At 42.6% G+C, this 10,672-nt stretch overlaps 1 long non-coding RNA gene across 1 annotated transcript; it reads right to left on the reverse strand.

The window, feature by feature from the left end:
* Nucleotides 1–449: 449 nt before the first annotated feature.
* LOC111093724 lies at nt 450–10,469 on the reverse strand. The gene is made up of 3 exons (XR_005383059.1): nt 10,321–10,469; nt 694–807; nt 450–509 (listed from the first exon to the last, which is right to left on the reverse strand). It is a non-coding gene; the product is annotated as an uncharacterized LOC111093724 (long non-coding RNA).
* Between the last annotated feature and the right edge of the window lie 203 nt (nt 10,470–10,672).

The raw sequence follows: 10,672 nt of genomic DNA on the forward strand, positions 1-10,672 counted from the left end.
CAAACTCTAAGTAATGCATACTTAGCTTCTCCATGCATGAAGAAACAGTAATAAATCTGGCAATTTTTTTTCTAATATCCCTATCTATACCAGTAATTACAAGCAATATCTCAAAAACACAGTTGCCATGTTAACTCCCATGTTATAATATCAGGCTTCTGTAATCATCGCTTAGTAAGTTAGGAAAGAATTCAAATAGGATTTTGACTCCAACAAAAATTAAGTTCTGAATATTCCACTGTTGGTTTGCAAATTGACCCCTATACACAGAACAGGAGGAGAGACAGGCAGCCACTCCAGATTGGCAGGTGGCGGGTATAAGGATCAAGGGAACTGACTTGCAAGCTAATCTCAGCAGTGACAAGAAAAATAGACTTATGTACCCACATGCCAAAAACTTAAAAGTTTATATATAGAGGCCTCACCTGGGTTAAGTCAAGCATACTGTCCAATTGGTCTCAGCAATGCATTGGTGTCTCACAGCTGTGTCCTTAAAAATCGCCGTGGTCCTGGGAACCCCGGGCAGAACCGGTAGAAAGGGGAAGAATGTGCATTCCAAGGACAGGATGGGGGAGGAGCTCCCAGCCCCCCACCCTTGGCCAGTTTATGTGTCAGCCAGTGGTCATGTCCTCTCAATGACCCCCCTCCAACACTGGTCCCTCTAGGGACCAGCTCTTAGAATCTTACACACACCCCTCTTCCAAAATGTGCCTTGAGCAGTCAGGAAGAGGTTTCACTGGCATGGAGGTGACTTCTTTGGTGGCATTCTGGTTGTAATGGAAGATATCACAGCAACAGTACAGGTGCCTGCAAGAGAAAACACACGTAGGATGATTACTGAAATAAGTAACAAGTTTTTCCACCAAAAGCTCCATAATCCAAACCATTGATTTATTAAATTCCATAGGCTGAAGTTTGGTCACTCGGGGCATTCACTTGTGTGATTTAATAAAGATGATACATTAGCAAACTTATCAGGTATGAATGCACAACATTCTGTTTGGGTAATAGCAAAGGTGCCTCCTTGTGAAGCAGTCACAATGTCCAAGGCCATTCTATTTGGTGGACAGCTTTTCTCTTTAGAAACATTTTAGTCTTCAGTAAAGAGTGCCTTTACCAACTGTAATTTTTTTTAAAGAATTTATTTATTTGAGAGAGAGAGCACACAAGCAGGGCTAGGGGGAGAGAAAGAACCAGACTCCCTGCTGAGCAGAGAGCCCAAGGTGGGGCTTATCCCAGGACCTGGGATCATGACCCTTGCCAAAGGTAGACACTTGACCAACTGAGGCACCCAGGTGCCCCAACAGCTGTCATTTAAAGTTCTCTGGGTGAATTTGTTTAAGGGCTTCAATGTGTGCTGTAATGTCCTTCAAGGCCAATGAAGAGAACAAAGATGGCAGCCAAATGATTGTACCAGCAGAAAACAGAATGTGTCCAACTGGCTTTGAGGAAAGGGAGGTTGGCAGCTTTAGGAACTTAATCTGGTTGTACATGCCATACATGTTGGCTGGGAGAGGCAGTCTTGTCAGGCAGTGGACTGGGAGTAGTAGACACCAGACCCACCAGATCGGGACTCCTGAGTTCTCCCATCTTTCAATGGTGTGAGTTCCATTCTAGGGATAGTATTTTTAAACAGAGCCAGTTTGCAGCCAGACAATAGGATCCCGATGGACACTGAGTAGTTCCTCTTCACCTAGAAGTGGAGACTAACTCACCCAACCCAGTGAGTTACTTTTTTTTTTTTTTTTTTTTTTTTGGTGTCTTTGAGTTTTATTGAGAAAGGCTGTTCATTGTAGTGTGGGAGGTTAGACCAATAGATCTAGTGCCTGTGAAATAAAATTCATTATCTGGCCTCTCTAGAGAGATATGCAGCCCCCTCAGAAGAGCTGGGCTGAGGAAGGAGCCCTTTGTCCCAGCTACCCCACCCCCACCCACCCCCCTGTTCATTAGTGCCATTGGTTCTCAGAACTCTGGGTCTTGTATGGGGGACAGCCCCCAGCTCTTGCAGTGTGTCCCATAGTAGTTGGACATCCCAGTGGGATATCCCATGGCAAATTCCAGTAGATACCACCTTTCTCAGGCATGATGAGGCTTGGTGCTCTCAGCAGCATAGCATATCGAACCAGCACAAGAGTCTGGGTAATGGCTACTTGCTGAGATTTCTGGAACTGTACAGTGTTGGATGCCTCAGCAGAGGTCCCCAGTCTGGCATGTGGAGCAACAGGCCCTATTGGTTGGTCATTCATATGTTTTAAAGCCTATAAGAGTACATTAGTCAACCCAACCAAGGTGGTTTTACTGGTTAGTAATTTAACCTGCTGCTCTAGTACTACATTTTCTTTGCTACCAACCCTGCTATTTGTGGGTTTTGCAAAAACAGAATCTCCATTCAGCATCATGTTCTTTTGCCCAGTCTTGAGTATTATGACCTTTGAAATGTGACCCCTGGGGCACCTGGGTGGCTCAGTTGGTTAAACATCTGACTCTTGATTTTGGGTCGGATCATGATCTCACGGTCATGAGATTGAGCCCCACAATGGACTCCATGTTGGGCCTGGAGCCTTCTTAAGAATCTCCTCTCCCTCTCTGCCCCTCCACTCCCTGCACACTCTTTCTCTCTCTCTAAAAAAAGAAGAGAAAAGAAAAGCACAGTGATCCTTGCTTATTCTCTATTCAACAAGAGTAACTATACATGGCACTCAGCTTCTTTGATCCCCTAATGGTGGCAGCCTGGTTACAGCAGTGGTGGGGGAAAGCTTGAGTTAGGCCAGATGTGGGGTCCACACAAACCAGGGCATGTTTAGAACCCTCACCCTGGGAGTGGGGGCGATGTAATCAACCTTTCATGGTTGGGAACTCCAGTAGACTGCCCCAGACACCTTTGGCAGTTGCCTTGGGTGTTGCTTAGAATGCACAGGACATGCTGTTACTATGTTAAGTCACTGTATTTCAAGACAATCCAGCATCCTTGGCAATACACCATCCCACCCAGGCTCTACAGTGGCCACCCTGGCTTTACACCCAATCTACTGGATCTACTGAAGGGTCAATTGCCCAGGTTTGTACCAAACTAGGATATCAGTTTTCAGATTGCCAGAGAATGTCAATGCCTTATGAGCTGGGACATGGAAGAGAGTGAAGACTACATCAGGTTCTTGCAGGTAGACCCAAATGTCTTCCCACATATCCTGACCCCACAAGGACTTATTCATGATTATCTATCCTTTGGCTTCCCATTGTCCAAGTCTTAGAGTTAATTCCTTTAGAAAAGCCCAAATATCTGCACAAAGGAGTCATGGCCAGCGCTCAGGAGTGACCACCAGACAGTCTGCTCTGACCCCAGCCCGCTGGCTGCTGCAGGTTGCTCTGTCCTCCATCCCGATGGTGTTGGGCTGAACAGTGACTGCAGTCCCTGGGGGCAGGTTGCCCTGAACTAGACTAATCTGTTTACCAGGCATCAGTGGGAATTTCCCCTGCTCCCTCTGCAGGCCACGGGGGCCACCACAGGAAGAGGGGCTGAGGCATTTGGAGGATCTAGGTACTCTACAGGGCCTGGTAGCACCTGTGTTTCTAGAGAGAGTGGGCTTCTGGAAAGGCTGCTTCTCTGCTGCAAAAATGCATGTCACTTAGTCAAAGAAGGAGTATGAGTCATGGTATAGCTCCGTCAATGAACATATCCTCAGCCCACACCCTGATTGGAAGGGAAATTCTTACCATGATAGGCTCTCTCACGGGAGGCTCTACCTAGAGGAGCACTGTGTACTCTGCCAGGAGCCGTTGCTCTATGGGGATAGATCACGTTTCTGCCCCTTCCGGAGCAAGGACCAAAGTCCTAGGGGTTCCTTCTCCTTCTGTGTTCTCTGTTGGTGTCCACCCCATCTTTCTGCAGTCACAGGTACATCTAATTTAAATTCAAGCCTTGCTTGGGGGATGCCCAGAGGTCTACTCTGCATCACTGGAATTTCTGCCTCCTCAAAGACAGCTGGCTGCTCTGATCCCCAGGCCCACATATGCCCTTCCTTTACAAACTGCATAAGGGGCAGAGGTGCTGCCCCAAGTGAGGAATAAATATCGTCCAAAACCCCCAAATCCCTACTGAAGGCTTCCATCTCTTTCATGTTCTTTGGGGTTAGATAGACTTATACCTTATCAATCATAGTTTCTAGGGCAACATGAGCCTTATACAACCAATGCTCCCAAAAACTTTATGATGGTTCCTGGGCCTCGATTTCCCTGTTCCACTGCCTCTCCTCTCCCTCACAGATATTCCAGCAAAGTCTGCAGTGTCTTGCAGCAGAGGCAAGATTTCATGTGTTAACATTATTATCACCAATACAATGAGCCACTTTACTGATGTGAGGAAGGAAAACCAGGACAGATCTCAGGCTACCATCCCATGGCACACCGTAAGGCTGTGTAGCCTGGGGGAATCCCTTGAAAGGTCCACTGTTGCCCTTCCCACATGAAGGCAAGCTGATCTTGCGACTCAGCAGCCAGGAGCATGCTGAAAAAGCTTTTGCTGAGTCCAGTATAGGCTGGTACACAAGAAGGACCATGGCCAAGGTGTCTAAGGTGGTGGCAATGCTGGGCAAGCTACATGGATGGGAGGCACTGCCTTGTTCACTTCCCAGGAGCTCACAGCCATCCACTGTGAGCCATCTGGCTTTCTAATCCACCATACTAGGTTGTTGAGAGCACGAGGGGCAGGGTGTAAAATGCCCACTCAGTGAACTTCTTGGGTAGTTTCTCCAATTTCCTTATGCCCCTCTGGGAAATTGATATTATTTGACAGTTAACATTTTTTGTGGGTTCAGTAGACTTACTGGTTCACAGTTGGCTCTTCTCTTCAGCAGTGATTTGATTACTCTAACCCAAAGGTGCACTTTACTGAAGAGATTTTTCAGAGTATGGCCTTGAAAGATATCAATACTCGGGACTCCCGGGTGGCTCAGCAGTTGAGCATCTGCCTTTGGTTCAGGGCATGATCCCGGGTCTGGGGATCAAGTCCCACATCAGGATCCCTGCAAGTAACCTGCTTCTCTCTCTGCCTGTGTCTCTGCCTCTTTCTGTGTGTCTCTAATGAATAAATAAATCTTTAAAAAAAAAAAAGATATCAACGCTCAATATGTTTTCTGGTATTAGAAAGATAAGGCCTCATATTCTCATGGGGGAGAACACCTAATTTGCAGTGTCAAAGGGAACTTTCTGACCATACTGTTTGCCCTTCAAAACCCACAGATGGTTCTGAGGGGGGCAGACAATTTCTCAGTGTTAGTTACCTTGTATTAGATACATTTGACTCCAATATCAACAGGAGCTATCATCTTTTTTTTTATTTCCAGAGAACCAGTGAGTAGTGAGCTCAACATGAGGCCTCCATTTGCCTCCAACCTGCTCTTCACCTGGAGGCAATCTTGTCCTGCATCCCATGCTAAGGGTATGGGAAGAACCTATCCCACATAGGACCAATATCCCCGAGGCCTCTGCAGGAGATAGGGCATCAGGGATGTTATGGGCAGGTGGGGCAGGTCTGAACTGTTGTCGAAGTTTTAAGGCTTTCCATCGGCTGACCAGTCCAGCTTTGGGTCTATTTCTGGAGTACTGGATCGCCGATCTACTTCTGCAGCAATGAGATCAAACCACATTTGCTTCAGGGTTACCTTTATTAGACCCTTCACAACCAACTGAAGTAGCTTTTTTGCTTTTCAAGTTTCCTCTCTGTCTCAGGCCTTTTCTACAGCCTGTACCTGTTACTGGGATTTGTCAGTTTTCCCCAAATCAGCAATTGATTACCCAGCATCATAAATGTCTTATCCCACCAATGAGCTCAGCATGGATCCCCAATATCAAGTGCTGAGGGCAGGCTAGTGCATCTGATTTTCATTCTTGTAGTGACTGTGGCCTGATCAGGGCCTTCAAATACAGGGGCATAGGTTGCCTGTCTCAGTCCCAACACCCTAAGTATTTGTTATACAACCTCTATGGATTTCCAGAGTCCCACATGCCTAGTGAGATCCCCCTTTATTGGGCCAAGCATTTCTGCAGGCTAGAGTAATGTAATCTATAAGGAAGTGTGTTCCTTAAACTTCTGAGAACCATTCAGGTGTTTCCAGGAGGCAGTGTGTGGTGATGTTACCCATTTTATCTGCCTTCTCCCCAGAGAAATGCCCTCATCCCCCATATCCCAAAGCCATATCAACCACATCGGGATAATTTCCTTGGAAACTATATCAATAAACTGGAGTATATTCTGGAACTTGGCAGCTATATCAATAAACTTGGAGTATATTCTCTCATCATGAACATTTCCTGATTTAAGCGCTGCACCCTATTGTTGCTGTGGGGCTTTTCTTTTCCTTTGTATTAGGGGTCAGTCTGCACAAGGCTTTGTGTCTGTTTCACTGCCCATCACATCCTCCTCTTCACTCTCCTCACTTTCCAAGGGATTCCACCTCTTAGTGTCCCAATCAGGCTTTGTTACAAGTGCTTGGACCTTAATACACAGCAGCTTGTACCCTACTAGCTTTGCAAAACAGTCAGCTAAGGTCTTCAACCTATTATCTTGCTCCCTCACCTTGTCTGCCAGCCCCAAAGCTAGCAGAGTAGTGGACACCAGTACGTCCTTCTCTGATCTCAGATCTTCTTCCAGCCTTCCAACTCAAACTTCACCCTCTAGCTGGGCATCAGGATCCACCAAATTCCCCACATACGGCCAATCCACTGCAGCACCATCATTTCCCTCTCTGCCTCAGTGCACCATGCACAATTCATCAAATAAACTCATTAGACCAGCTGGCATTATCAGGGCATCCCTGTACTCACACCAAGGTCCACAGGCATACAATATATAGGTTATCCCTCCCAACAGAGAGATCAGTAGCCAATGTGGGATTTCCCCCAGGATGCCTCTTTCCCAACACCCATTTCTTAGGTATCCTGGCTGGCTCACCAATTGTTGTTTCTCAAACTGGCCCCATAGACAAAGGGCAAAAGAGACTGAAGGAAGAAGGACATCTCTCCAGATTGGTAGGTGGCAGTTTTAATGAGCAAGGGTATTTACATATGAGCCTTGTCTCGGGCAACTCCAAGACAACTATATCTCATCATCTGCTCATAAAATCTTAAGAGTTCATATAGAGGCCTTCACTGAGTTCAATCATATATTCAGCCCAGATGGTCTCAGCAACACCTACTCTTAAGGCTATGTCCTGGAAATGGCTCCAGCTATGGAACAGGGGGCAGACAGACATTCCAAAAGCAGTGAAGGCTATGAGGAGCCTCTAATTGCCTGGGTCCAGTCCGAAGGTCAACCAGTGGCCATGTCTTCTCAATGACCTTCTCCAACATGCATCATTAACATCCATCTCCAACATCCATCATTATATTTGACTCATCTTTATATATTTAGTTAGGTCTATTTTCCTTTTTTCTTTTTTGCTATCTTTAAACATAAAATCAGCTCTCTGATTGTACATTATCTGGGGATGAACGATTATCTCATTACATAAGGTTCTTAATTACCTCTCTCTGACCACCCATTTATTCAGAATTTGAAGAGTTCTAAAACAATATAATTAATGACACCATATATTGCAGTTCTGAATTAGGCTGGCCTACCGTATCAGTCGCTAGCTGTGCGATACCAAGTTCCTCAACTTTTCAGGGTCTCAGCTTCAATATAATGGGGAAATGTAGATCTACCTCATAGAGCCACCATGAAAATGAGATGACACACATTAAGTAGCACCAGGTCTGGCACAAAGCATACTCAATACATTTTAACTATTGTGTCATTTTTTTTAAGTATTAATTATTCTAAAGCACTTTTTATTGGAGTGGACTTTGAAAGTTTATTGCAACTCAACTCAAATAATAGAGAAAACACATTTTAAAATAAACTCCTGTGTAATATCATAGCTAAGCATCATTAATTTAAATAATTTGTTAAAGTGCTTATAGGTATTCAGTATATTTTACCATTATTATTGTCATTATTTTTAAAAATTATCCAAGCCACAGCCCCTTTTTTGTTAAAGTAGATGATTGAGAGTTGAGTACAAGAAATTACATTAGAGAGAACAAATGATCTATTACAATTGTTTTGGTAGATTAACATGAACATGTGCATATATGTGGACTCATATCTGCTTGTTGGCACATTGCCAAATTAACAGCTAGTGAACACCATGATTTGTCTTTCAGATAATGTAATGGGATTTATCAATATATAACTATATTGTGGAGAAAGGGCAACCTTTGTACATTGTTGGTGCAGCCACTCTGCAAAAGAGTATGGAGGTTCCTCAAAAAGTTGAAAATATGGATCCCTGGGTGGCGCAGCGGTTTGGCGCCTGCCTTTGGCCCAGGGCGCGATCCTGGAGACCCGGGATCGACTCCCACGTCGGGCTCCCGGTGCATGGAGCCTGCTTCTCCCTCTGCCTATGTCTCTGCCTCTCTCTCTCTCTCTGTGTGTGTGACTATCATAAATAAATAAAGAAAAAATATTAATAAATAAATAAATAAATAAATAAATAAATAAATAAATAAATAAAAAGTTGAAAATAAAGCTACCCCACAACCCTGCAATTGCACTACTGGGTATTTACCATAAAGGTACAAATGTAGTGATCCAAAGGGGCACCCATACCCCAATGTTTATAGGAGCAATATCCACAATAGCCAAACTATGGAAAGAACCCAGATGTCCATCAACCGATGAATGGATAAAGAAGATGTGAGATATATATATCTCAGCAATCAAAAACATGAAATTGAAATCTTGCCATTTGCAATGATGTGGATGGAAGGATATCATGCTAAGCAAAATAAGTCAATCAGAGAAAGACAATTATCATATGACCTCACTCATGTGGAATTTAAGAAACAGAGTATCATAGGGGAAGAAAGGAAAAAAATAAAACAAGATGAAATCAGGGACACCTGGGTGGCTCCGCGGTTAAGCGTCTGCCTTCTGCTCAGGGTGCAATCCTGGGGTCCTGGGATCAAGTTCCGCATCAGGACAAACTATAAGAGAATTAATGATAGGAAACAAACTGAGGGTTGCTACAGGGTGATGGACATTAAGGAGGGCAAGTGATGTAATGAGCACTTGTTATTATGTAAGACTGATGAATCACTCACTGACCTCAACCTCTGAAACCAATAATACATTATATGTTGATTAATTGAATTTAAATAAATAAAAAATGAGAAAAATAAAAAATATATATACAACTATATTTATCCCTGTTTCTTTTTTTTTTTAATTTATTCATGAAAGACACAAAAACAGAGGCAGAGACACAGGCAGAAGGAGAAGTGGGCTCCTTGCGGGAGCCCAATATGGGACTCGATTCTAGGACCCCAGAATCACGACCTGAGCCAAAAGCAGACACTCAACCACTGAGCCACCCAGGTACCCCTTTATCCATGTTTCAAAAACAGTAGTAAACTGTGAATTCTATCTCTGTCCTCTATGGTTCCAATATATCTAATAAAAAACAAAAATAAAAGCAAAAATTTTGATAAACATTTTCTTCTTCTCTTTGTACTAAACCTGATTCTGATGATTATTTCAGATACCCACAGTAGGAGTGATCACTCAGAGCAATCATACTCACTAATCCAGGGTATGGGCATCATTTAAGAAGGCCAAAAGAAAAAAAAAGGCCAAAAGATATTTTAGCCAATATATTTCCCAGAATTTGAAAGTAAGCTGATTTTGCAACAAACTAAAAAATCAGTATATAAGAACAGTGATTATATGCTAAATCACCTGAAAGAGACCAAGAAACTTGGTAAAATACAGTATCTTACCTATATATTTATTTAGATCTATAGTATATAGTATATATCTACAACATACAATATCTATAGTATCTGTTTACATTCATAGTATATATAAATATATATGATATATATAGTATACTCTGTATAGTCTATACATAAACATACATATATACACATCAATGTATACTATATATACTATATTTATCTTTAGGTGTATATGTCTATATACTATATAGAAATATAAATATGTACTTATATTCATATTCATCTGTACTTTATGTATATACTATATATGTGTGTATATACATTTATGTATACTATACAGATATCTATATATATACACAAATGTATTTATATACATATCTATAGTTTTTCAGCCATGTATATATAGACAGATGATGATAGATGATAGATAGATAGATAGATAGATAGATAGATAGATAGATAGATGATAGATAGATCGATCTGTATATACTATAGATCTATATATACTGTAGATAGTGTAGTATCTACCTGCCAACAAGCACCAACCTGCTAACCATGTGAGTGCACCATCTTGAAGGGGAATCCTCCAGGCTCAGTCAAGACTTCACATGATGGTAACCAACATTTTTACAGCCAACATGTTCACTTAGCCTCATGGGAGACTAAGAACTGCTAAACCAAGCCACTCTCAAATCAATGACCTACAAAAAATAGATAACAAATGTTTACTTCTATGAAGCATTAGGGGAATGTGTTCTACATCATGAGATAACTAATACAGCATTCTAGTTGGTTTTATCCAAGTAATGAAACCATAACCAACTGTGAAAACATTAAATTTGCAGTCTCAAAGAGATCAATAAAATCATACAATGTTTCATAATACTTCAACATGTTG

This window comes from Canis lupus, chromosome 33, assembly GCF_011100685.1.
Source record: "Canis lupus familiaris isolate Mischka breed German Shepherd chromosome 33, alternate assembly UU_Cfam_GSD_1.0, whole genome shotgun sequence".
Classification (NCBI taxonomy): domain Eukaryota; kingdom Metazoa; phylum Chordata; class Mammalia; order Carnivora; family Canidae; genus Canis; species Canis lupus.